Source organism: Schistocerca gregaria, chromosome 3 (genome assembly GCF_023897955.1).
Source record: "Schistocerca gregaria isolate iqSchGreg1 chromosome 3, iqSchGreg1.2, whole genome shotgun sequence".
NCBI lineage: Eukaryota > Metazoa > Arthropoda > Insecta > Orthoptera > Acrididae > Schistocerca > Schistocerca gregaria.
In genome coordinates this window covers 609,819,313-609,842,290 of record NC_064922.1, presented here as the reverse complement: position 1 = coordinate 609,842,290, position 22,978 = coordinate 609,819,313, and positions in this window count along the sequence as shown.

Here is a 22,978-nt window from a genome sequence, read left to right as displayed (position 1 = left end):
CTGCAATATCAGAATAAAAAAGCGCCACAATCGTTAAAATATTCTAAACTGATTTGTCACCTCAAAATGTTTAAATAAACAGTATCCCATACACTGTAATCAGTTTCCTGACAAATTCTTTAAATAAATACCAAGATTCTACTCCAGGCGGGTGTAAAATGAATGTGCGCAACGGAAAACAATGAACGATAAAATGAAGATTTGGCCCTCTCTGACTATCCTCTGAAGCAGATCTTAGGATCTCTTAATGATGATATCTCGTCCTTTTCTAAATTACAACATAAATATAAATGGTCGATTAAGGGAACTAGTAACTATAAAATTATAAATGCTGTTTCTGCGTAAACATTTATTGTAGATTAAAACTCCTTTATATTACAACTGTTTATATGTCAATGTCCAGTGGACATAAATAGATACAAATTAATTTCCTTACCAATGCGATTGATCAATTTCTCAAATCTGCCCCTTTTTTCGGCTACGTGATCTAACATAAATAACAGGGGGCGACTGACATCACACAAGAGGAACCTATTTTCAAAGATGATCTCCAGGGGTGTGCAACCTCAATGGAAATAAAATTTACGTGATCACACCTGTTTAGCTTTATATCCTTAATAAGCTGAAGCAATCTCATCGTGTGTACTGCGTCCGGTGCGCCGAAGTGATGGTTCTCCTACACGTCTGCGACGACGGAAGAACTCCAGCTACATAATATATAAAATAAACTCATTCAAACACTAGGACGCGACAAGACGGTACTCTGACTACATCTACATCTACATGACTACTCTGCAATTCATATTTAAGTGCTTGGTAGAGGGTTCATCGAACCACAATCATACTATCTCTTCACCATTCCACTCCCTAACAGCGAGCGGGAAAAACGAACACCTAAACCTTTCTGTTCGAGTTCTGATTTCTCTTATTTTATTTTGATGATCATTCCTACCTACGTAGGTTGGGCTCAACAAAATATTTTCGCATTCGGAAGAGAAAGTATGTGACTAAAATTTCGTAAAAAGATCTCGCCGCGACGAAAAACGTCTTTGCTGTAATGACTTCCATCCCAATTCGCGTATCATATCTGCCACACCCTCTCCCCTATTACGTGATAATACAAAACGAGCTGCCCATTTTTGCACCCTTTCGATGTCCTCCGTCAATCCCACCTGGTAAGGATCCCACACCGCGCAGCAATATTCTAACAGCGGACGAACGAGTGTAGTGTAAGCTGTCTCTTTAGTGGACTTGTTGCATCTTCTATGTGTCCTGCCAATGAAACGCAACCTTTGGCTCGCCTTCCCCACAATATTATCTATGTGGTCTTTCCAACTGAAGTTGTTCGTAATTTTAACACCCAGGTACTTAGTTGAATTGACAGCCTTGAGAATTGTACTATTTATCGATTAATCGAATTCCAACGGATTTCTTTTGGAACTCATATGGATCACCTCACACTTTTTGTTATTTAGCGTCAACTGCCACTTGCCACACCATACAGCAATCTTTTCTAAATCGCTTTGCAACTGATACTGGTCTTCGGATGACCTTACTAGACGGTAAATTACAGCATCATCTGCGAACAACCTAAGAGAACTGCTCAGATTGTCACCCAGGTCATTTATATAGATCAGGAACAGCAGAGATCCCAGGACGCTTCCCTGGGGAACACCTGATATCACTTCAGTTTTACTCGATGATTTGCCGTCTATTACTACGAACTGCGACCTTCCTGACAGGAAATCACTTTTCCAGTCGCACAACTGAGACGATACCCCATAGGCCCGCAGCTTGATTAGAAGTCGCTTTTGAGGAACGGTGTCAAAAGCTTTCCGGAAATCTAGAATACTTCATGAGAATAAAGAGCTAGCTGCGTTGCACAAGAGCGATGTTTTCTGAAACCATGCTGATTACGTATCAATAGTATAATCTAATACTGTCTTCTCCTCTCTGTGTTCTACAGACGAGAAACGCGAACTCCCAGCCACAAGGACGGAGTTCAGGTAACGTCTCAACGTGAGTACAGGCAGAAGAAGTGCTCTCAGTTACTGAACGCTGCGCACTCAACGACGACTCCCAACCCGGAGGCGAAGTCCAGAATCGTGTAAGTTCGCCGCATTACAGTGCCTAACCGTTCTAACTATAAAATCTCCCGAGAGCAAAGACAGCAAGTCCGTCTGAACCAACAAAGCTGATACTGAGCGACCGTCAAACACGGGTGCTCAAAACAGAAGACCTCTTTCCACCGCTGGCTTCCCAGCAAAGCTCGGCTCCCCTCCCTCGTAACTCAGAAAGCGAATCATATTCTCGAAATGACGGAATATTTTCCCTCTCTACAGACTCTTCATGACGCCGACCAACCATATTTCAGTCTTTTGCCATTAAGCGGGGAAAGTCTGCGAGGAAATACCTATACTCATACAATGGTACGTTTCTCGTAGTAAAAATCCTCGGAAATGACCCAGACTGCGATTTTCGAGGTAACGTTTCCTCGTTCCTCTCTGCTGCGTTCAAGATTTTCAGTTTCCGAAGTATTATCTGGTTATCCTTCCGGCCCCGATACAATACCAGCCGGTCACCCCTGTACTGTGCTTCAGTGCTCAGGTGCCCAGACCGTTCGCTTTGTCACTTCCTGTGTAAAGCAGGACCAACACACTAGTGCGGGCTTTCCCACTGAGAGCTTGAGTTACGCCTGCCGTTTCATTTCCACTTCCGTTCCAACCTCTACTAGTATAGGCAACCACTCATTACGCCGTTGTGATAATAAAGACACTCCATCATCTTTCATGCAACAAGCGTTAACAACTATTTACAAGGCATACGTGACAATGTCAGTCTTCTTTAAATATTCGTATATACGCAATACAACCTATCAAATGAAACCTAGTTGCGGTTGTAAATCACGGCAAAGTATGTAGATGCGTGCTTGTAAGGTGCGAAATTAGAGCCACCTTGCAAAATAAATTAACTGTATTCTGAGCACTGCCTTGTATTCCCCCCCCCCCCCCCCCCACACACACACTTTGTCTTTTCTACTAAATATTGTTTAAACAACTTTCCATACATTGCAATCGATTCCCTGCCAAATAGCCAATCAACTGAATCTTTTTCCTACCAATTTTCAGGTGGGAGGAGGAGGAGGGGTGAGGGGGGGGGTTACTCAGAGAGGGAGGGGTTAATTAATTTATCTATTTAACTGATAGTGGGAAGGGGCTATTCGAGCAACTCAGGCCTGAAAGTGTTCTTGTACCTGAAACAGGGCCTGTCTAAGCTCTCCACATTAGTCTATCTTGTACAAGCCTTTTCATCTCTGCATAAGTATTGTAATCTACATCCACTTGAATATGCTTACTGTAGTGAAGGCTGGGCCTGTTTCTACGACTTACACCCCCCCCCCCCCCATTTCAATCATTACCAATTTAAATATTTCTTAGTATCTCAGGATGTGTCCTATCAACTGATCTCTCCTTTTAGGCAAGTTGTGGTATACGCCTCCTCCTTTCCCAGTTCGATCAACTACACCATCATTAGTTATTCGATCTACCCATCTAATATTCCAAAATTCTCCTGTATCATCAAATTTTCTGTTCTTTTCTTGTCTCTTTAACATCCACGCTTCGCTTCCTGTAAGACTATACTTGAAACACACTTTCAGAAAAGACGTCTTGAGACTTAAATTTTTATCATTTGTTGAACTGTATCTTTTCTTCGAAGATACTTTTCTTTGTCTTACCAGTGTGCATATTTTATTCTATTTCGGCACAAACAGTAAAACTCGTCCACTACGTTTAGTGTCTAATTTCCTTGGCTAATTCCCTCGGTGTTACATGACTTAAACCGTCTACACCCCATTCCTGTTATTTTAATTTTAATTACTTCCAGATTACAATCTCTTTTCAAAACACAATCCTTTCCGTATAACTGATCTTTCATATGTTTTGCCGCCTGTGACAGAATTATAATCTCATAGACAAATTTCTTATATTTTTGGATCTTCTCCCTGAACTTTAATTTCCTTTCCTAATTTCCAATTGGTTTGCGTTGCTGCTTACTCAGTGTGCAGATTAAATAATGTGCTCCTTGTACTTAGTCCTTGTTAAAACAGAATTTCGAAGTATGTACACCAAACAACGTTGGAAAAAGCTTTCTCTAAATCTATGAATGTTAAAGATGTTGATGTTCCGTACTTCAGTATAGATTCTAAGGCAAGTGTCATGTTCCTTAGAAATTCTGCTCCACGATTAAACTGCTAATAATCTGATAAGCTACTAACAGTCGAACTGTTTGACCATCGCTCTTGAATTCTCCTTCTGTCTGATACCTCTCAACAGTTCATCACCACAAGCAGCTACCAACGATACTGACCGCAGTCGCACTGAGTTATTAATGTACAAGCAAAACCCAGAAAGAGTACATATGACATTCTCAAAACATTTTCCAGTTAAACGAATAAACACCTGGGATTCTTGCGCTGATACATACAAACTAGATTTGGATGTAAACTAAACCTGCATTCGATGCTAAAGATTGCATCCACAACGTTAAAAAGCGCGTGTTGCTCTTCTGCGACCAACGTTTGTGGCGTCGTCAAGTGTAATTGAATTGTGGGTCATACCACCGTCATTTACACATAAAATTTTAACCTCCGTTAGGTTTCTGATTATGACAAATTTATCATTTTTATTGAAGCCGTACTTTTGAAACCTCTGAACGCTGCAACACTCTTCATTTACACATGTCATTTTGTTAAATTCTTATATTTAAATGCAATAACCAACATTGTGCTAATGTATCGCTTTCCTCTGAACATCAAAATAATTGTGGGGGCTGGAAGTGATGCCTACAGTGACGCATGGAGCGGCCAATGGGAACCCGGCACGGAGCGCCCTCTTCTCACCGGGATCTGAACATCGGGTGTGATGCTTACTCGTACGGCGAACAGTCATTTAAATATCCTTGATGATAACACCGCTTTATTCGAGCCACTTACAAGGATGGGGTTGCAACCGGAGGGTAGGTCATTGGCCTCGGTAATGTAGTGGTCACAAGTGCAGAGGTGTGTCTGTTATGACCTGACGGAACTACAGTCGTCCAATCATTGCTGTGGGTTCTTTGATTGCTCTGAGAGATGACTGATCAGAAGCACTACACATAAAATATTAGTTCAATTCATTACAAGCATGATAAAAGATTTACTTAACTCCATACAATCCATTACCACAAGAATGTGTCCAATATTTACAACTGCCTTTGAATATTAAAGAATCACTTGATGCCTACATTTACAAAACATCTCTTGATGTACAAAGTTCACAGAGTTCGTAATAACGGTACATTCTACGACTTGAGTCACTCGCGCATTCTAACTAGCCGATGTTGTCATCTTGATTGGAGCTGGCGAAATGGGGTGAGCCTTTCTCTACTCACTTGTATACTGGTCTCCGTGCAGTGGCACTCTGGCACTAAGTGAGATTGTATGGCTTCACCAGCGCCTCCCATTCGTCTGTGCAGTAAGCAGCGAGACATTGTTAACTTCTGTGGTATCGACTTTGTTAGCGCAGTGCGATATTTGAACGATACCGCAGTGTCGGCGTCAGTACTTCGCCTGTCTGGCAGACATTCCCTGCAGAAGCTGCCACCACTGACGTCTGCACTGCTGTACAATCCTGATGCAAGCGCCACTCCTTTGGTGAGGGAAGGCCATGCCCACATCATGGCTGCAGTGACAGCACACAGGAATTGACAGTCTTAAACCGCAGTACCCAGCATGTCCAAAGCCAAATGTGTATGCATGAACTGGGCGGTCGTCAGCAACAAGGACTGGTGAACAGCAACAGCGTAACTGGGCAGCCCCTAGTCCGGGCTCAAATATGCGACCCACCAGGAAGGTGGTCATCAGCAGAAGAGTCATCCAGTAGGTGACCCAGTGGTGTAAAGAGGAAAAGTTCTCTGCATACGAATTCCAGCACGTGCACACGTCTGTAACTACTGAAATCGAAGGTTATCGAATTTGGTTGGCTGTCCCATCAGGTATTGCACGAATCTGTCTTCGCGTTAACGGCTTCTAAACATTCATGGTGCTGTCTGTTTGTACTATATCGTGTCTCCCTACCACTTTCGCGCAACGACGCTCTGAGCGTGTTTTTTAGGGAATTAACTAGTTTGAACCTGAGACCTGTTGCTGGTAAGGAGACGCCAGACCACACATGACATGTAGAATTCAGAAGAGTTCAGTGAGACTAGCGACGATATAACCAAATACTAAATGATCTCAGCGTCAGCTCCACTGCACTTCCTGTAAAAGAATCTTAATACTAACTAAATTTTAGTGGAAAGGGTTCAAGGCTTTCCTATTTTTAGTTAGCTGGTAAAATAACGTCGAAAAAGCAGTTAAGTTTACCATTGGAAATTTTATTCTACTCACAAAACATTGTTTATAAATTGCACTATTGATAACAGGAAGTGTTTTAATACAGGATGGTAAAAACCAACAGCGTCCAACAAAAATGTGAACGAATATTCCCTGAATGGGTTTCCAAGTTCTACAATGAATCGAAGGATGACGTATGCCATATCACATCTATAATCTAGGTTTAATTTAAGTTTCACAAAAGAGAAAACTATCAAAATGGTCTACAGTGACCCTCAATTATCTTTAATAACTTATCTAACTTGTCGTAAATTACAGTGGCTGATGTGGCTTCTCAATAATTATATAACAGAGACATCATCGCGTTTCAGATTTTTACTTCAAGTGGCAAATGTGAACACCATGAGTTTTAATTAACGATCGACACTAATATTACGCAAAAAGGGGATGTAACAGATGAGACTTCTGCAGTTCTGAGTGAAGCCTTATGCGCTCAAAAATGCGGCATCGCGTGCGTTCATTACCTTGTCACGGTGTTTAGGCAGCGTCAGGGCGACAGCGGCCGGCGCACCAGCCATCCAGCTCGCCGTCCCGGAACTAACTCTCTCCTAACTTCTCCTTATTACAATTTACCGAAGTCCGTTTAAAAAAACTATCTGGCTGTGTTTCCATCTGACCAATCAGGGTCTCAATGTTAACCTTAAGCTCCGCCTACAAAGATTCTGTCTATCCAATGAGAAACGTTATACTTTTGGTGGTGGGGCAATGTTTTTAAAGTTTGCAACGTAACAGAGACGCTAAAAAGTCTCACGCTAAAACCTGCAGTTGGTGTGGTCCTTTTAGCGTTATCGTAAGATCTATACTGTTCTTCTGGAGGGCTCTATCTTTTAACATGGGCTGGGGGGTGGTCCTTGACGTACCTGAGACGCGAAAAAGTCTCACGCTAAAACTTGCGGGTGGTAGTGGCCTTTTTTGTGTTATCGTAAGATCTATACGGTTTTTCTGGAGGACTCTAGCTTTTAACATGGGCTGGGGGGTGGTCCTTGACGTAACAGAGACGCGAAAAAGTCTCCCGCTAAAACGTGCGGGTGGTAGTCTTAGAGGTAGGCTAGCGACGTGGGTGTCCAGTCCATCCCTTATCGTAGAGCCTTCTAGCTTAACACTGTTCTGCTCTCGGCTTCTGTCCTCATTTCTTCCCTCGGAACTGCGTCTGCCTCACGGTGGGAAGGTACGACATGCATTTAGGCATTCTTGTGTTAGTCTGTGGTATTCCATTTGCTCACTCGTTCCACGTATTACTTTGGTTAATTTAAGGTCACGATTTACTCGGAGCTATGTGTCATACTACTGGATTTGCTTATCATGTCAGGGTTTTCATGGAAAGTGTTGGATTTGCCTGACACCTTACAGCCTGGCGTAGACTATGGCATTTGGAATCATGTACACCCCTGGATACCACCTGAGAACATCTGAGAGGATCCAAAATTGAGCATTTGATTTGGGAGGGTTTATATTGAGCAGGTTAGTGAGTATTTCTGCTACTCTTGCACTCCCATCCCAGATGGAGCGATATCCCATCGTCACTGGGCGGCGATGACTTCAAGTAATCTCATTTCCTTGTTTGGTCAGCTCCTCCAGAGTCCTATAAGACTTCCAGCTTCGCCTCCCAGTGGTGCTGGTTGGCGCCTTCCTCGATGTCGGCGTTCTGAATGAGTACTCTCGCTCTCTGAGTACGTTTTTCTGTGAAATGATGCCTGAACTTCAGCTGACAATTACTTCTTTCTGTGTGATGTTCTGCTGAGTGTCGCATAAGCTGTACATTGCCCCTGGAGAAGCCATGGTGTAATATAAAATTTGTTCTATGGACGATGCTATCATGTTGTTGTTGTGGTCTTCAGTCCAGAGACTGGTTTGATGCAGCTCTCCATGCTACTCTATCCTGTGCAAGCTTCTTCATCTCCCAGTACCTACTGCTACCTACATCCTTCTGAATCTACTTAGTGTATTCATCTCTTGGTCTCCCTCTACGATTTTTACCCTCCACACTGCCCTCCAAAGCTAAATTGGTGATCCCTTGATGCCTCAGAACATGTCCTACCAACCGATCCCTTCTTCTAGTCAAGTTGTGCCACAAACCCCTCTTCTTCCCAATTCTATCCAATACCTCCTCATTAGTTATGTGATCTACCCATCTAATCTTCAGCATTCTTCAGTAGTATCACATTTCCTAAGATTCTATTCTCTTCTTGTCTAAACTGTTTATCGTCCGTGTTTCACTTCCATACATGGCTACATTCCGTACAAATACTTTCAACTTCCTGGCACTTAAATATATACTCGATGTTAACAAATTTCTCTTCTTCAGAAACGCTTTCCTTGCCATTGCCAGTCTACATTTTATATCCTCTCTACTTCGACCATCATCAGTTATTTTTCTCCCCACTTTACTACTTTAAGTGTCTCATTTCCTAATCTAATTCCCTTAGCATCACCCGACTTAATTCGACTACATTCCATTATCCTCGTTTTGCTTTTGTTGATGTTCATCTTACATCCTCCTTTCAAGACACTGTCCATTCCATTCAACTGCTCTTCCAGGTCCTTTGCTGTCTCTGACAGAATTACAATGTCATCGGCGAACCTCAAAGTTTTTATTTCTTCTCTGTGAATTTTAATACCTACTCCAAATTTTTCTTTTGTTTCCTTTACTGCTTGCTCAATATACAGATTGAATAACATTGGGGAGAGGCTACAACCCTGTCTCACTCCCTTCCCAACCACTGCTTCCCTTTCATGCCCCTCGACTCTTCTAACTGCCATCTGGTTACTGTACAACTTGTAAATAGCCTTTCGCTCCCTGTATTTTACCCCTGCCACCTTCAGAATTTGAAAAAGAGTATTCCAGTCAACATTGTCAAAAGCTTTCTCTAAGTCTACAAATGCTAGAAACGTATGTTTGCCTTTCCTTAATCTTTCTTCTAAGGTAAGTCGTAGGGTCTGTATTGCCTCACGTGTTCCACCATTTCTACGGAATCCAAACTGATCTTCCCCGCGGTCGGCTTCTACCAGTTTTTCCATTCGTCTGCAAAGAATTCTTGTTAGTATTTTGCAGCCTTGGGTTATTAAAGTGATAGTTCGGTAATTTTCACATCTGTTAACACGTGCTTTCTTTGGGATTGGAATTATTATATACTTCTTGAAGTCTGAGGGTATTTCGCCTGTCTCATACATATTGCTCACCAGATGGTAGAGTTTTGTTAGGCCTGGCTCTATATGCTATCACATCACACTAATTAAAGACTTTTACGTATACACTCTGAGACAAAAACAAAAACGATTCGCCAAGAAGGAATTATCCGAATGGGACGAAAATCGGTAGATGATATGTTCGTGTGCAAACACACAAATGATTACAATTTCAGAAAATTATGTGATTTATTCAAGAAAAAAAAAGATTGACAAACTAAGCAAAGTTAATAACGCATTAGTTCACACCTGGCCTTTACACAAACACTTATTTTGCTTGCCGTTGATTAATAGTTGTTGGATGTTCTCCTGCGGTATTTTTTACCAAATTCTGTCCAGTCAGCACATTAGATTGTCAAAATCTGAATATGGATGCTTCCAAATTTCTCGATTGGGGGGATATCTGCCGAATTCTTTGGCCAAAGTAGGGTTTGGCAAGCAGGAAAAGAAGACTTAGAAACTGTGACTGTATGCGGCGGGCATTATATCGTTGAAATGTAAGACTAGGATGAACGGCAACAAAAGGGGGCGTAGAAGATCGTCGTACTGCTGTGCTGTAAAGATGATGATGATATTTGGTTTGTCAGGTGCTCTACTGTGTGGTTAACAGCGACTGTATACATTCCCAATCTTTTCACTATACAGTCCCTCCACTTTCCCGTATGATGATGAAATGATGAGGACAACACAAACACCTAGTCCCCGGGCGGAGAAAATTCCCGACCCGGCCAGGTGTTGAGTGCAAGACCTTGTGATCCAACCATAAATCCTGGTTGTTGGGCCATATGACGGGTGACAGTCAGGTTGGTATTCCACTGCTGTACGAGGTCTCTCAACACACTTCACTGGTCATGGTGGCTTACTTCGAAGAGGGAGACTCGTCACTGAAGAAAGTTCTACACGTCAGTGAAATTCCTTTGTGGTGCCTTATTTTTCATATTATTGTATTTCCAACAAATATATAGAGCATAAGATCCATATTGTAATAAAATTATTATGAACTATTCTATATGCATTCGATTAATATCTCGTATTTAAAAACTGGTATTACCCAAAAAAAATTTTCGTCGTTCCCATACTTCCACATCTACTCAGAGCTCGTATTTTACTATGTAATGTACAATTTTAGACCACTACTCTTATTACAGTACATTTTGAAAACTGTTAAAACTATTTATTGTACGCAAAATAAAAATTAATTTATTTCGTTATTTTCATTTAAAAATGTTGACATGAACCCAACAGAAGAAAATCAGCAAAATCTATGTCAAAATTATTTTCAAGTTAAAATTACCAAAGTACACATCACTTTCTAAATATACTGTTTGCACTAAGAAATTTATCTTTAAAATTCAAGCTTTTGTTTGTTATAAAACAACTTCTGTTGCTGCTACTCACTACATTCCTCTGTTTCTCGCATACCGTGATAAGGGAAAGGATTCCCGTTCTGAAGTGAGTTTTCCTTTTCTTATAGAATTTTTGTGTGACACTTGCATTATATTGGCTATTGCGGTATTCTGTGGCCTTTATATTGAAACCTCTCCTCCGGAAACTCACACAAATTAAACGTCATTTACACGATTCACAGTGTGCAATACACATTAAATAACAAAAACGTTCACCAGCTATTTCTAATGAATAAACTAAAATAAAAATTTCTAATGAATAAAATAAAATAAAAAATCAAGGTTTAAAGCATTCTAAAACGTTAAAAAGGTCTCGTTTTAGTATAACGGAATGAGCACATACGATGCAATGTGGGAAAAGACGTGTGTGTTTTGTAATTAGTTTTATTATGATTATGAACTTACAGAGGCTGACAGCATTGTAAATTTGTGTTAAAACAGAAGAATATATTTTGAACAAATAAATCAGAAGGTAAAGTAACAAAAAATGAGTCTACAGTTTCATTACCAACGGCACTGAAAAATCTGAAGCAGAAACTTTACAGGAAATGGTCATACTACTGGCCAACGAAATTCTCAGTGAATATGAGATGAGTACATGTTTTAAATTTTTTAGGTATATTATCCGAACTATCAGTTTAATAAGCCACGGCTGCAAAATACTAACGCGAATTCTTTACAGACGAATGGAAAAACTGGTAGATGCAGACCTCGGGGAGGATCAGTTTGGATTCCGTCGAAATGTTGGAACACGTGAGGCAATACTGACCTTACGACTTATCTTAGAAGAAAGATTAAGAAAAGGCAAACCTACGTTTCTAGCATTTGTAGACTTAGAGAAAGCTTTTGACAATGTTGACTGGAATACTCTCTTTCAAATTCTAAAGGTGGCAGGGCTAATATACAGGGAGCGAAAGGCTATTTATAATTTGTACAGAAACCAGATGGCAGTAATAAGAGTCGAGGGGCATGAAAGGGAAGCAGTGGTTGGGAAAGGAGTGAGACAGGGTTGTAGCCTCTCCCCGATGTTATTCAATCTGTATATTGAGCAAGCAGTAAAGGAAACAAAAGAAAAATTTGGAGTAGGTATTAAAATTCATGGAGACGAAGTAAAAACTTTGAGGTTCGCCGATGACATTGTAATTCTGTCAGAGACGGCAAAGGACTTGGAAGAGCAGTCGAACGGAATGGACAGTGTCTTGAAAGGAGGATATAAGATGAACATTAACAAAAGCAAAACGAGGATAATGGAATGTAGTCAAATTAAATCGGGTGATGCTGAGGGAATTAGATTAGGAAATGAGAGACTTAAAGTAGTAAAGGAGTTTTGCTATTTAGGAAGTAAAATAACTGATGATGGTCGAAGTAGAGAGGATATAAAATGTAGACTGGCAATGGCAAGGAAAGCGTTTCTGAAGGAGAGAAATTTGTTAACATCGAATATAGATTTATGTATCAGGAAGTCGTTTCTGAAAGTATTTGTTTGGAGTGTAGCCATGTATGGAAGTGAAACATGGACGATAACTAGTTTGGACAAGAAGAGAATAGAAGCTTTCAAAATGTGGTGCTACAGAAGAATACTGAAGATAAGGTGGATAGATCACGTAACTAATGAGGAGGTATTGAATAGGATTGGGGAGAAGAGAAGTTTGTGGCACAACTTGACTAGAAGAAGGGATCGGTTGGTAGGACATGTTTTGAGGCATCAAGGGATCACAAATTTAGCATTGGAGGGCAGCGTGGAGGGTAAAAATCGTAGAGGGAGACCGAGAGATGAGTACACTAAGCAGATTCAGAAGGATGTAGGTTGCAGTAGGTACTGGGAGATGAAGCAGCTTGCACAGGATAGAGTAGCATGGAGAGCTGCATCAAACCAGTCTCAGGACTGAAGACAACAACAACACAACAGGTATATTATCCTTAAGGCTTCTTATAGCCACATGCAGGACAATACTACAATCACTACAGTTTTATGAGATGAAGCATTATTTCATTGCTGGAATGTAAAATTATTATTTCATTTATTGTTATTGATTTGGAATAAAAAATACTTTATCTGCATCCAGGCAAATCTATAGAATGTTTCAAAAATATTTTTACAAACTCCGGGGACAGATTTATAGCAATAAACTACGAAAAAGTTTTTTAGCAAACACCAGCTGTAAAATGTAGACCTTAAGAGCTACGAGCAATTGTTCAGTACAAGAGATGCGTTTGACAGGAGCGAGGATGAGCAAGTGGTGATAGCTCTTAAAGCTACACATTTAAAAACCCTTATTTACTCGATTTTTTCTTGTTTTGGTGTAAGGAACTTGTCCCAGAAGATTGTAAAAGTACTTGGGAAACACGCTGTATAATCCGGAATTGAGCATAGATGTCACGGGAGGCTTTCCTGCCAGTATAAAAGGAGGCTGGGAGTACTGAGTTGTTAGTAGGGAAGCAGTAAGAGCAGAATGAGTAGGTCAGGAGAGCTCACTGACTTCGAACACAGATTAGTCATTACATGTCAGCTGGGTATCAAATTCATCAGGGATATTTCAACCCCTCTGAAACTCTTCACGTCAACCGATGACGATGTGACTGTGAAGTGGAAAAGCGAAGGGACAACCACTGCTGGACCGAGACCAGGCAGACCTCGTAAATTGGTGGATAAGGAGCAACAAGCATCGCTGAGGGTGACTGTAAGAAATCGTATGAAATCGGCAGAAGGAGCCACTGGTGAGTTCCAAAGTGCCACCAGCAGTGCAGTTAGCACAGCGACTGTGTACAAGGAGTTAAAGAGAACGGGCTGCAGTGGTCGAGCAGCTCCTAACAGCTCACACATTTCTGTAGTCAGTGTTAACAAACAACGCTTGAAATGTTGCAAACAACGACGCCGCTGCACGATGGATGACTGGAAACGAGAGATTTGATGTGATGAAGCCTTCCGCTGTGACCGAGCGGTTCTAGGCCCTTCAGTCAGGAACTCAAGTTCGAATACTGCCTCGGGCATAGATGTGTCTGCTGTCCTTAGATTAGTTAGGTTTAAGTAGTTCTAAGTCTAGGGGACTGATGACCTCAGATGTTAGGTCCCTTAGTGCTTAGAGCCATTTGAACCATTTTTTGAAGTGATGAATCACGCTATACACTGTAGCAGTCTGATGGAAGGGATTGGGTTTGAATAATGCCTGGAGAACGTTACCTCCACCCCACCATGGTAGCGCCAGCAGTGAAGTACGGAGGAAATAGTATGACGTCGGGGGAGGGGGGGGGGGTGCATGTTTTGTGGTTAGAATGTCGTCCCCTTATTCCGCTTAAGACAACGCTAAATGCAGAAGAATATGAACACATTTACAGCATTCTGTAGTCGCTTACAATAGTGGATCATTCGGAGACGATGACTGTTTATGGGCATGACAGTAAAATAGGATCTGTAAGGCCACGTTTGGTGGACAATAACATTCCTGAAATGGGCTGGCCTGCCTCCAGTTCCGACCTGAAACGAATGAGACACCTACGAGGTGAGTTACGAAGTAGACTTCGCTCTAGGCCCTAGTGTCCAACATCACTACCTTCTCTAGTTTCGTCTGATGAGGAAGAATGGGCTGGCATTCCTCCACAGATATTCAGACACCCCAATGAAGGGTGTCTCCAGCAGAGCGGAGGGTGGATAAATTCCTTGTTAATGTCCACTGGTAGGTGTCCGGATGCTTTTGATCAGATAGAGTGTAAGTAGGCTCTTTAGGTTTTTATATTGGTAACGCCACGTAGCGCTCTGTATGAAAATCACTGGCTGTGCTGTGTGCAGTCTGTGGCTGGTTTGCATTGTTGTTGCTATTGCAATGTTGGGCATCTGGATATGAACAGCGCATAGCATTGCACAGTTGGAGGTGAGCCGTCAGCAGTGGTGGATGTGGGGAGAGAGATGGCGGAGTTTTGAGGGCGGATGATCTGGACGTGTGTCCATCACAGACAGTAAATTTGTAAGACTGGATGTCATGAACTGATGATATATACTCCGGGAAATGGAAAAAAGAACACATTGACACTGGTGTGTCAGACCCACCATACTTGCTCCGGACACTGCGAGAGGGCTGTACAAGCAATGATCACACGCACGGCACAGCGGACACACGAGGAACCGCGGTGTTGGCCGTCGAATTGCGCTAGCCAGTTTGCCGTGGCATACGGAGCTCCATCGCAGTCTTTAACACTGGTAGCATGCCGCGACAGCGTGGACGTGAACCGTATGTGCAGTTAACGGACTTTGAGCGAGGGCGTATAGTGGGCATGCGGGAGGCCGGGTGGACGTACCGCCGAATTGCTCAACACATGGGTCGTGAGGTCTCCACAGTACATCGATGTTGTCGCCAGTGGTCGGCGGAAGGTGCACGTGCCCGTCGAGCTGGGACCGGACCGCAGCTACACACGGATGCACGCCAAGACCGTAGGATCCTACGCAGTGCCGTAGGGGACCGCACCGCCACTTCACATCAAATTAGGGACACTGTTGCTCCTGGGGTATCGGCGAGGACCATTCGCAACCGTCTCCACGAAGCTGGGCTACGGTCCCGCACGCCGTTAGGCCGCCCCAACATCGTGCAGCCTGCCTCCAGTGGTGTCGCGACAGGCGTGAATGGAGGGACGAATAGAGTCGTGTCGTCTTCAGCGATGAGAGTCGCTTCTGCCTTGGTGCCAATGATGGTCGTATGCGTGTTTGGCGCCGTGCAGGTGAGCGCCACGATCAGGACTGCATACGACCCGGCATCATGGTGTGGGGAGCGATCTCCTACACTGGCCGTACACCTCTGGCGATCGTCGAGGGGACACTGAATAGTGCACGGTACATCCAAAACGTCATCGAACCCATCGTTCTACCATTCCTAGACCGGCAAGGGAACTTGCTGTTCCAACAGGACAATGCACGTCCGCATGTATCCCGTGCCACCCAACGTGCTCTAGAAGGTGTAAGTCAACTACCCTGGCCAGCAAGATCTCCGGATCTGTCCCCCATTGAGCATGTTTGGGACTGGATGAATCGTCGTCTCACGCGGTGTGCACGTCCAGCACGAACGCTGGTCCAACTGAGGCGCCAGGTGGAAATGGCATGGCAAGCCGTTCCACAGGACTAGATCCAGCATCTCTACGATCGTCTCCATGGGAGAATAGCAGCCTGCATTGCTGCGAAAGGTGGATATACACTGTACTAGTGCCGACATTGTGCATGCTCTGTTGCCTGTGTCTATGTGCCTGTGGTTCTGTCAGTGTGATCATGTGATGTATCTGACCCCAGGAATGTGTCAATAAAGTTTCCCCTTCGTGGGACAATGAATTCACGGTGTTCCTATTTCAATTTCCAGGAGTATATATATATTTGAACACTATTAAGGTAAATCTATTGTTTGTCCTTTATCAAAATCTTTCATTTGCTAACTATGCCTCTCAGTAGTTAGTGGCTTCAGTAGTTAGAATCTTTTATTTAGCTGGCAGTATTGGCGCTCGCTGTATTGCAGTAGTTCGAGTAATGAAGATTTTTGTGAGGTAAGTGATTCATGAAAGGTATAAGTTATTGTTAGTCAGGGCCATTCTTTTGTAGGGATTATTGAAAGTCAGGTTGTGCTGCGCTAAAAATATTGTGTGTCAGTTGAGTGATGATCAGAATAAGTAAAGAGAGAAATTTCTGAGTACGTTCAGATTTGCTCAGCTGTTTGAAAATCAAATAACGTAAGGGGTTTATCAGGAGAGTAATTCATTAATTTTTCTAAGGGAACGTTTCATATGTCGACCCTTACCCGAGGATACTGGAATCTTCTGATTTTTTTCTTGTAGTTTGTGTAATTAGTGTAGCTATTGTTTATTGCTAGCGCTTATTTACAGAGAGAATTTCCTTTTTAGTTGTAGTTTTCATTGCTGTACCGTAAAACAGTTGTGGCATGCGCGTAGATTTGAACCAAGTATTTCGCAACTGCGCTTGCAATTAACTATATATTATTTTCAATGCTATATTAATGTTTTTTCTTATTTTCTCTTCAAATTGCGCTTTTCTGTGTTATGGTGTGAAATATTGTGACAATAATGGCGTGTTAAAAACGTAATACTAGGCTCCAAAGTAAACTGAGAAATGACAGTGAAGACGATTGCAGTGTGTTAGCGCCACCGCGTAAAGAATTAACGAATGTTCAAAGTAGTAATTTGGTAACTGTGCATAGAGAAATGGAGGGTGCTGCAAATAATGGTGTGGGTAGTGAAACAATTAGTGAACAGGGAAGCATTATCGATCGATCGGTCGGTAACAGCTCGCCTCAGGAATCCGAAATGACAGGACACAATCTTGCAAATACTGTACATTCAGGTTTTGCTTCCTCACCGTTTTCTCAAATAAGTCAAGACACATTTTCTGCTTTTCAAAATGCGAATACTGCCGGTTCAAATGCGTTGCCGAATAGCACTGAGGAACATGTTTCAGTCACCAGTGCATTATTATTACAGTTAATGCAACAAATGGGACAAAGGCTACAAAAGTTAGACACAACGCTTGAACAGAATCAGAAACAAATGGGACAAAAGCTTCAAAAGTTAGACACAATGGAACAAAATCAGAACCAACACAGCAACAGTTAGACACGATGGAACAAAATCAGAGACAAACACAGCAACAGCTTCAAAAGTTAGACCCAGTGGAACAATCGTTCGAACAAACACGCGAAGGTTTAACTGCTGAGTTACTTAAAATCGAACGAAATGTCAAAAAGTCTGTAATGACGTAAAAACACAAATTTGTGAGCATTTTCAACTTATTTTTTCGCGTCATGAAAATGCATTACAGAATCACGAAGCAGCCATAAAAGAACTGCGAACTATTGTTCATGGAAATCACGACAGCTTGCAAGCTAAAATTGACTCAGTTGCATCTGCCGATTCGGTTACGCGACTTGCAAAAACTCAGGAAAACTTAAAGGACACAGTAGATACGATTTCAACACAAATGGGCAATCTGAAACTTGGTTCAGAAAAACACACTGAGGAAATCAGTTCACTATCGGCGAAAGTAGCCGAACTTTTGGATCAGTTCACTAACTTATCTACAAAGGCAGATGATATGAATGACACAAGAGCCGTAGCCTTCACTGACACAGAAGAGTATGAACAAATTAGAAAATTCAAACAAAATCAGAATCAAATCAATACACAGTGCAAAAGAGAAATCCGGGAAGTAAAAGATCAGTTGACACAGGTAATACAAGAATTACATATTTCAGAGGACACTCGCGCTCCAATACGGGAAGAGGGACATAGAAATACGGAACAGCCACAAAATAATAACACAGGGCCCTTCGGAAATTATGAAAGAAATTGGCAAGGTACACCGAATTTTGAGATGGAACCGCCGAAACGACGTAACAAATACCGACATGCGACTCGCCGACATGATGACTTTGACTATAAGCTGTTTATTACTACACGTAAATTCAAAACATTTAAGAATTCCAGCAATGACATTCATCCACAAGCGTGGCTTCATCAATTCTCACGTTGTTTTCCTCCCAACTGGTCATTGGAGCACAGATTAGAATTTATGTGTGGCTACTTGGAGAATGAACCAGCTGTAAGAATGCGATCTATCATTCACGATTGTCACAGTGAAGGAGAATTTTATCATGCCTTCCACTCAGCGTATTGGTCTCAAGCTACACAAGACCGAGTAAAACATAGCATCATAATGATGAAACATTTCGAACAATCTGAATTTTCCAGTCTTGTGAATATTTTGAAGACATGTTGCACAAGAATCACTACCTGTCAAACCCATCTAGCCCCTCAGAACTCATCCGCAGTTGCTTAATCAAATTACCTGAACATTTACGGCATATTATTTAGGCAGGACGTTGTAAAGACGAGATTGAAGCTTTTCAGGGACTGTTACAAGAATTGGAAATTGACACTGACAATCGCGGGACGCGAAAACAGGAACACAACAATTACAGGGCATATCCATCACAATTCCGAGGTGAAAGAAATAATAACTGGACACGACAAGGCTATTCTTACAACGCAAATCGTGACCAAAACAGACATCACCCATATGACAACCACTGGCAGAGTAATAATAATCACAGGGAAAGATCACCTCTCCGTGGTAATGACTATCACAGAGACAATTAGAGAAACAGACAATATGGGAACCAAAATAAATATTATCAAGGGCGACAGGATAACTTCAGACGCAACGGTCCACTGCGCAGTTACGATTCCGGGAGAAATTCTCCACCACATGACCGACAAACAAGAAGCTATGAAAACTACCGACATAACGACAGACCTGAATTTCAGGAGAACTGGCGGGATTCAAACAGGGCAGAACCCTCTCGACAAGGTGAATTTGTAGAAGTTAGGTCTCCTAATAGCGACGCGTGCCACAAAGACACAGACGATGACTCGCACCGCAGGCAGCCACGTGCGCCGGCTGGCTCACAGAAAAATAACATACATGATAACCTTGAGAAAAATTTTACCATTCCTTACCGACGTATAAACATGGTAATTGCTTTGAAGTTGAAAGTCTGCGCACTAGAAAGGGGTAAAGGGTTGCACCACATTTCACATGTAAAACCGTTTATTGAGAGATAATCTGCTTTTTAACTTAGTCTTTGCAATGAAATTTTTCACTTTATATAACTAGTACGCATTGTCCCACTTAGAAGCTGTTAACATGAAGCAATGTTTTGAAGTTAACTATCCAGTTTAGAACCTAGGGAACATATTTAGACAGTAATTACGAATGCATTGTTATAGTGAACAGACGACACAGTTTTATAGTGTGTGTACATTCTAGCTTGTTAGATGAACGATTACGCAACGACTATAAGGCTCACATGCCTAGAACATATACCGGTACTGCTAACGAGATATTAATGCTACATTTTGGTTTACTTGAAAATACATTCTGGATTTAAAGTACTTTCTGTGAGATTAAAGATGACTTAGCATTTGGTTTCTTTGACAGCTACATGAATATATCACGACGCTAATAATGTGTGACACAATTAACATTGTTGCTTTTGCGGTGTATCTGTTTTATATAGGCACAGTTTTTATGTATTATTCTGGAAAGTAAAACATGTTTTAGTATTAACTTTCGTGGTGTAGCTACAATGAGACAGCATTTTCCATAGCACAACAACATGTTACATTATAGTACTTTCTTGATCACAGTAAGGTACGTAATAACTACGATATCTATACGCATAGTATTTCATTTTTGTTTATTGCGAGGTAAGTACATTGACTTCTACAGAACTTTACTTACAGGCGACGATAATTACCCTTAACTAATAACAGAGATTATCTTACAACAAGACGCACAGTTTAGCGTTACAGTACACGTATTTGAGCGATTAATTTAGCACTTAAAACATTTATTTTTAAAGATTTTTTAATTATAAAGATACAAAGGTTTTCTGTGATACATTTGATTCCATTGCTGTAATCTGTAACACCTGAGGGTATAATTACATTAATCCTCAGGGGGTACATGCTTACTTTGTGTACCATGTGTTTGGCAAGCACAAGGAGCCCTAGCTAATATGGTATTTGCTTATACAACTTTACACATTGTAACCATTTTTCTATAACAAATAAATTACACAGCCATCTGATCATTTAACTGAGAGAGACAAACATTTTTACTACGTCAGTGACATATGTTTACGAAATTACACAGCTGGATAACTTCACAGTTATGAAATTGTATTTTGTCTGTACTTTGTGAACTGTTAATATTTTTTTGGAACGATTGTGATACTATGAGAGCTTTAAATGGTGTATTTGGTAAGGGAACATGATTTTTAAAGTATGTTTTAGGTAGATGACACTATTGAAATGAGCAGAGAACTTTTTTTGGTTTTGGCATTATTGCAGAAAGCTACGACGTTTTTGCGATTTGACTGAGGTGTTATGATGTTATTTTTATGACGATGATGTGTATTATGCTGTTGAGGTATGTTTATGATCAATAAGCTGATGCTGTATGAGGAATTTGATTATGCTATGTATTTATTATGATGAAATATTGAAGAAGTGTCGACGAATATGTATATGTGTAATAAGGTAAGGAATAATGAGTAGTGGTTAGGGACTCTGATTTGTGAAAAAGGATGTTGGAAACCAAGAATCATACTTTACGAGTTATGAAATGTGTGTAAATGCTTGAATGTATCACAATTACGCCAAAAATTTTTTGAACACTGTTATATTTGTAGGATTTTGTTTCTACACATTTGTAATGCAAATTCTCGACCTGTGAAATTTTTTATATGAGACTCTCACTGCTGTCGTAAATATTTCGGTAAGCCATATGTAATCAGTTATGGGCGTCAAACTGCGCCTGCTGCCTGGAGAAAAAGCCATTAAGTGGAGAAAAAGAGGCCATTAACCCCGCTATTGACATTCCTTTGTTGAAAGCATCGCAAATATGACACGTAATTACTTGGAAACATATGATTATACTGTGGAGCACGTACTGTGTGCTACTTGCTGAAATGCTTACAAATTGATGGGAAATATTCTTACATCTGCACACCTGATTATGACAGGTGTCTTTCTACGAGAATTGAGAGAATTTCTACTGACTTATGAAATGCCACATGGCTATTGAATGATGTTTTTATGCTTTGCTTTACATAGTTGCTAATTTCATTTGATATCTGGTTTCCAGCAGTGTTGCAGCATTGGTTTTATAAAATAAAATTAAGGGCATTTGCTAATGTGAACACTTTGTCAACAGGTCTAGTAAATAATAATTTTACGACCCACATTCTTCGAAAAAGGAGCACTTGGAAAGTAAAGAACAATAAGAAGGGACTAATAACAGTACCTGCATATATAATTTTCTTTTCAAGTACTTGGCAATTTTTTGTAGAATAAGTTTTTGTGGTGCACCACTTTAATGACATAGACATTAAAATGTGAATAGACATTTCCCTTATCTGCATTGTTGTCTTTAGTGTGCTATTTTTTCTGCTCATGGGTTTGTCATGTTTAGATATAAGTTACTGCATTTGCTGCTGCTGTTCGCCATGCATAGTGCTACTGAATTTCACTTTGTATTTCTCTGTTATGCCAGTTTTACTACCGACTAATTTTTCTTGTTTGCTGCACAGTGCCTTATATTAGTTGTAATGTTGCAATTGCTTTGTTAATTTACATATACTGCAGCTTTTTTTTGCCAATTTGCATTTTTTGTCACTTCTGTTTGTGTTAATTGTTTTGTGCTGCTGCATTGCCTTGTCCTTTAGTTTATGCATCTGAACTTAAGTTAGCTTAAGAGGAGGTATAACTATGAAGAATAGGAAAAGAATGCATTTAGAAGGTATATGAAAAAGATTTGGGCAAAAATGATTATTGTACAATGAGAAATATTTATTTTAAAAGAGGATATGAACAAAACAGTAGACATTTGGGAAAACAGGGTCAGATATGATTTTTTTCTTTTTTTTGGCAGGGGTAAATGTTGGAATGAGAGGGAAGGTCTATGGAATGAAGTTTTGTGTTGGAATGCAGTACCAGACATCTCACTGAAAACAAACCCTGTCCTTTTGTGTTATTCTGCTATGTGTTTGTGTACCCTTGTGTATTTGTGTTCTTCCTGTCTTTATATGTTTATCTGATAAAAGTTATGTTGTAGAATTTTTCTAATAACATGTTATTTACTTTGTAAAGATGTTTAGACATTATCTTTTGTTTTGTTTTAACTCTCATGTGTGAAGTTGATGTTTCGAAAGTTATTCTGATCTTTTATGTATTTACTTAGGTCATAATTCCTGTAACACTGATGCATATGTTATTTCGATTCTTTTGTAAAGCCCGTATTACTACAAATATTATCTGTATTGTTATGTTCTTTAATGACTATCTCTATCTTTATAATTGTATTCTTATGCCATAAATGTTCAATTGTATAGACACCAGTTCTTCA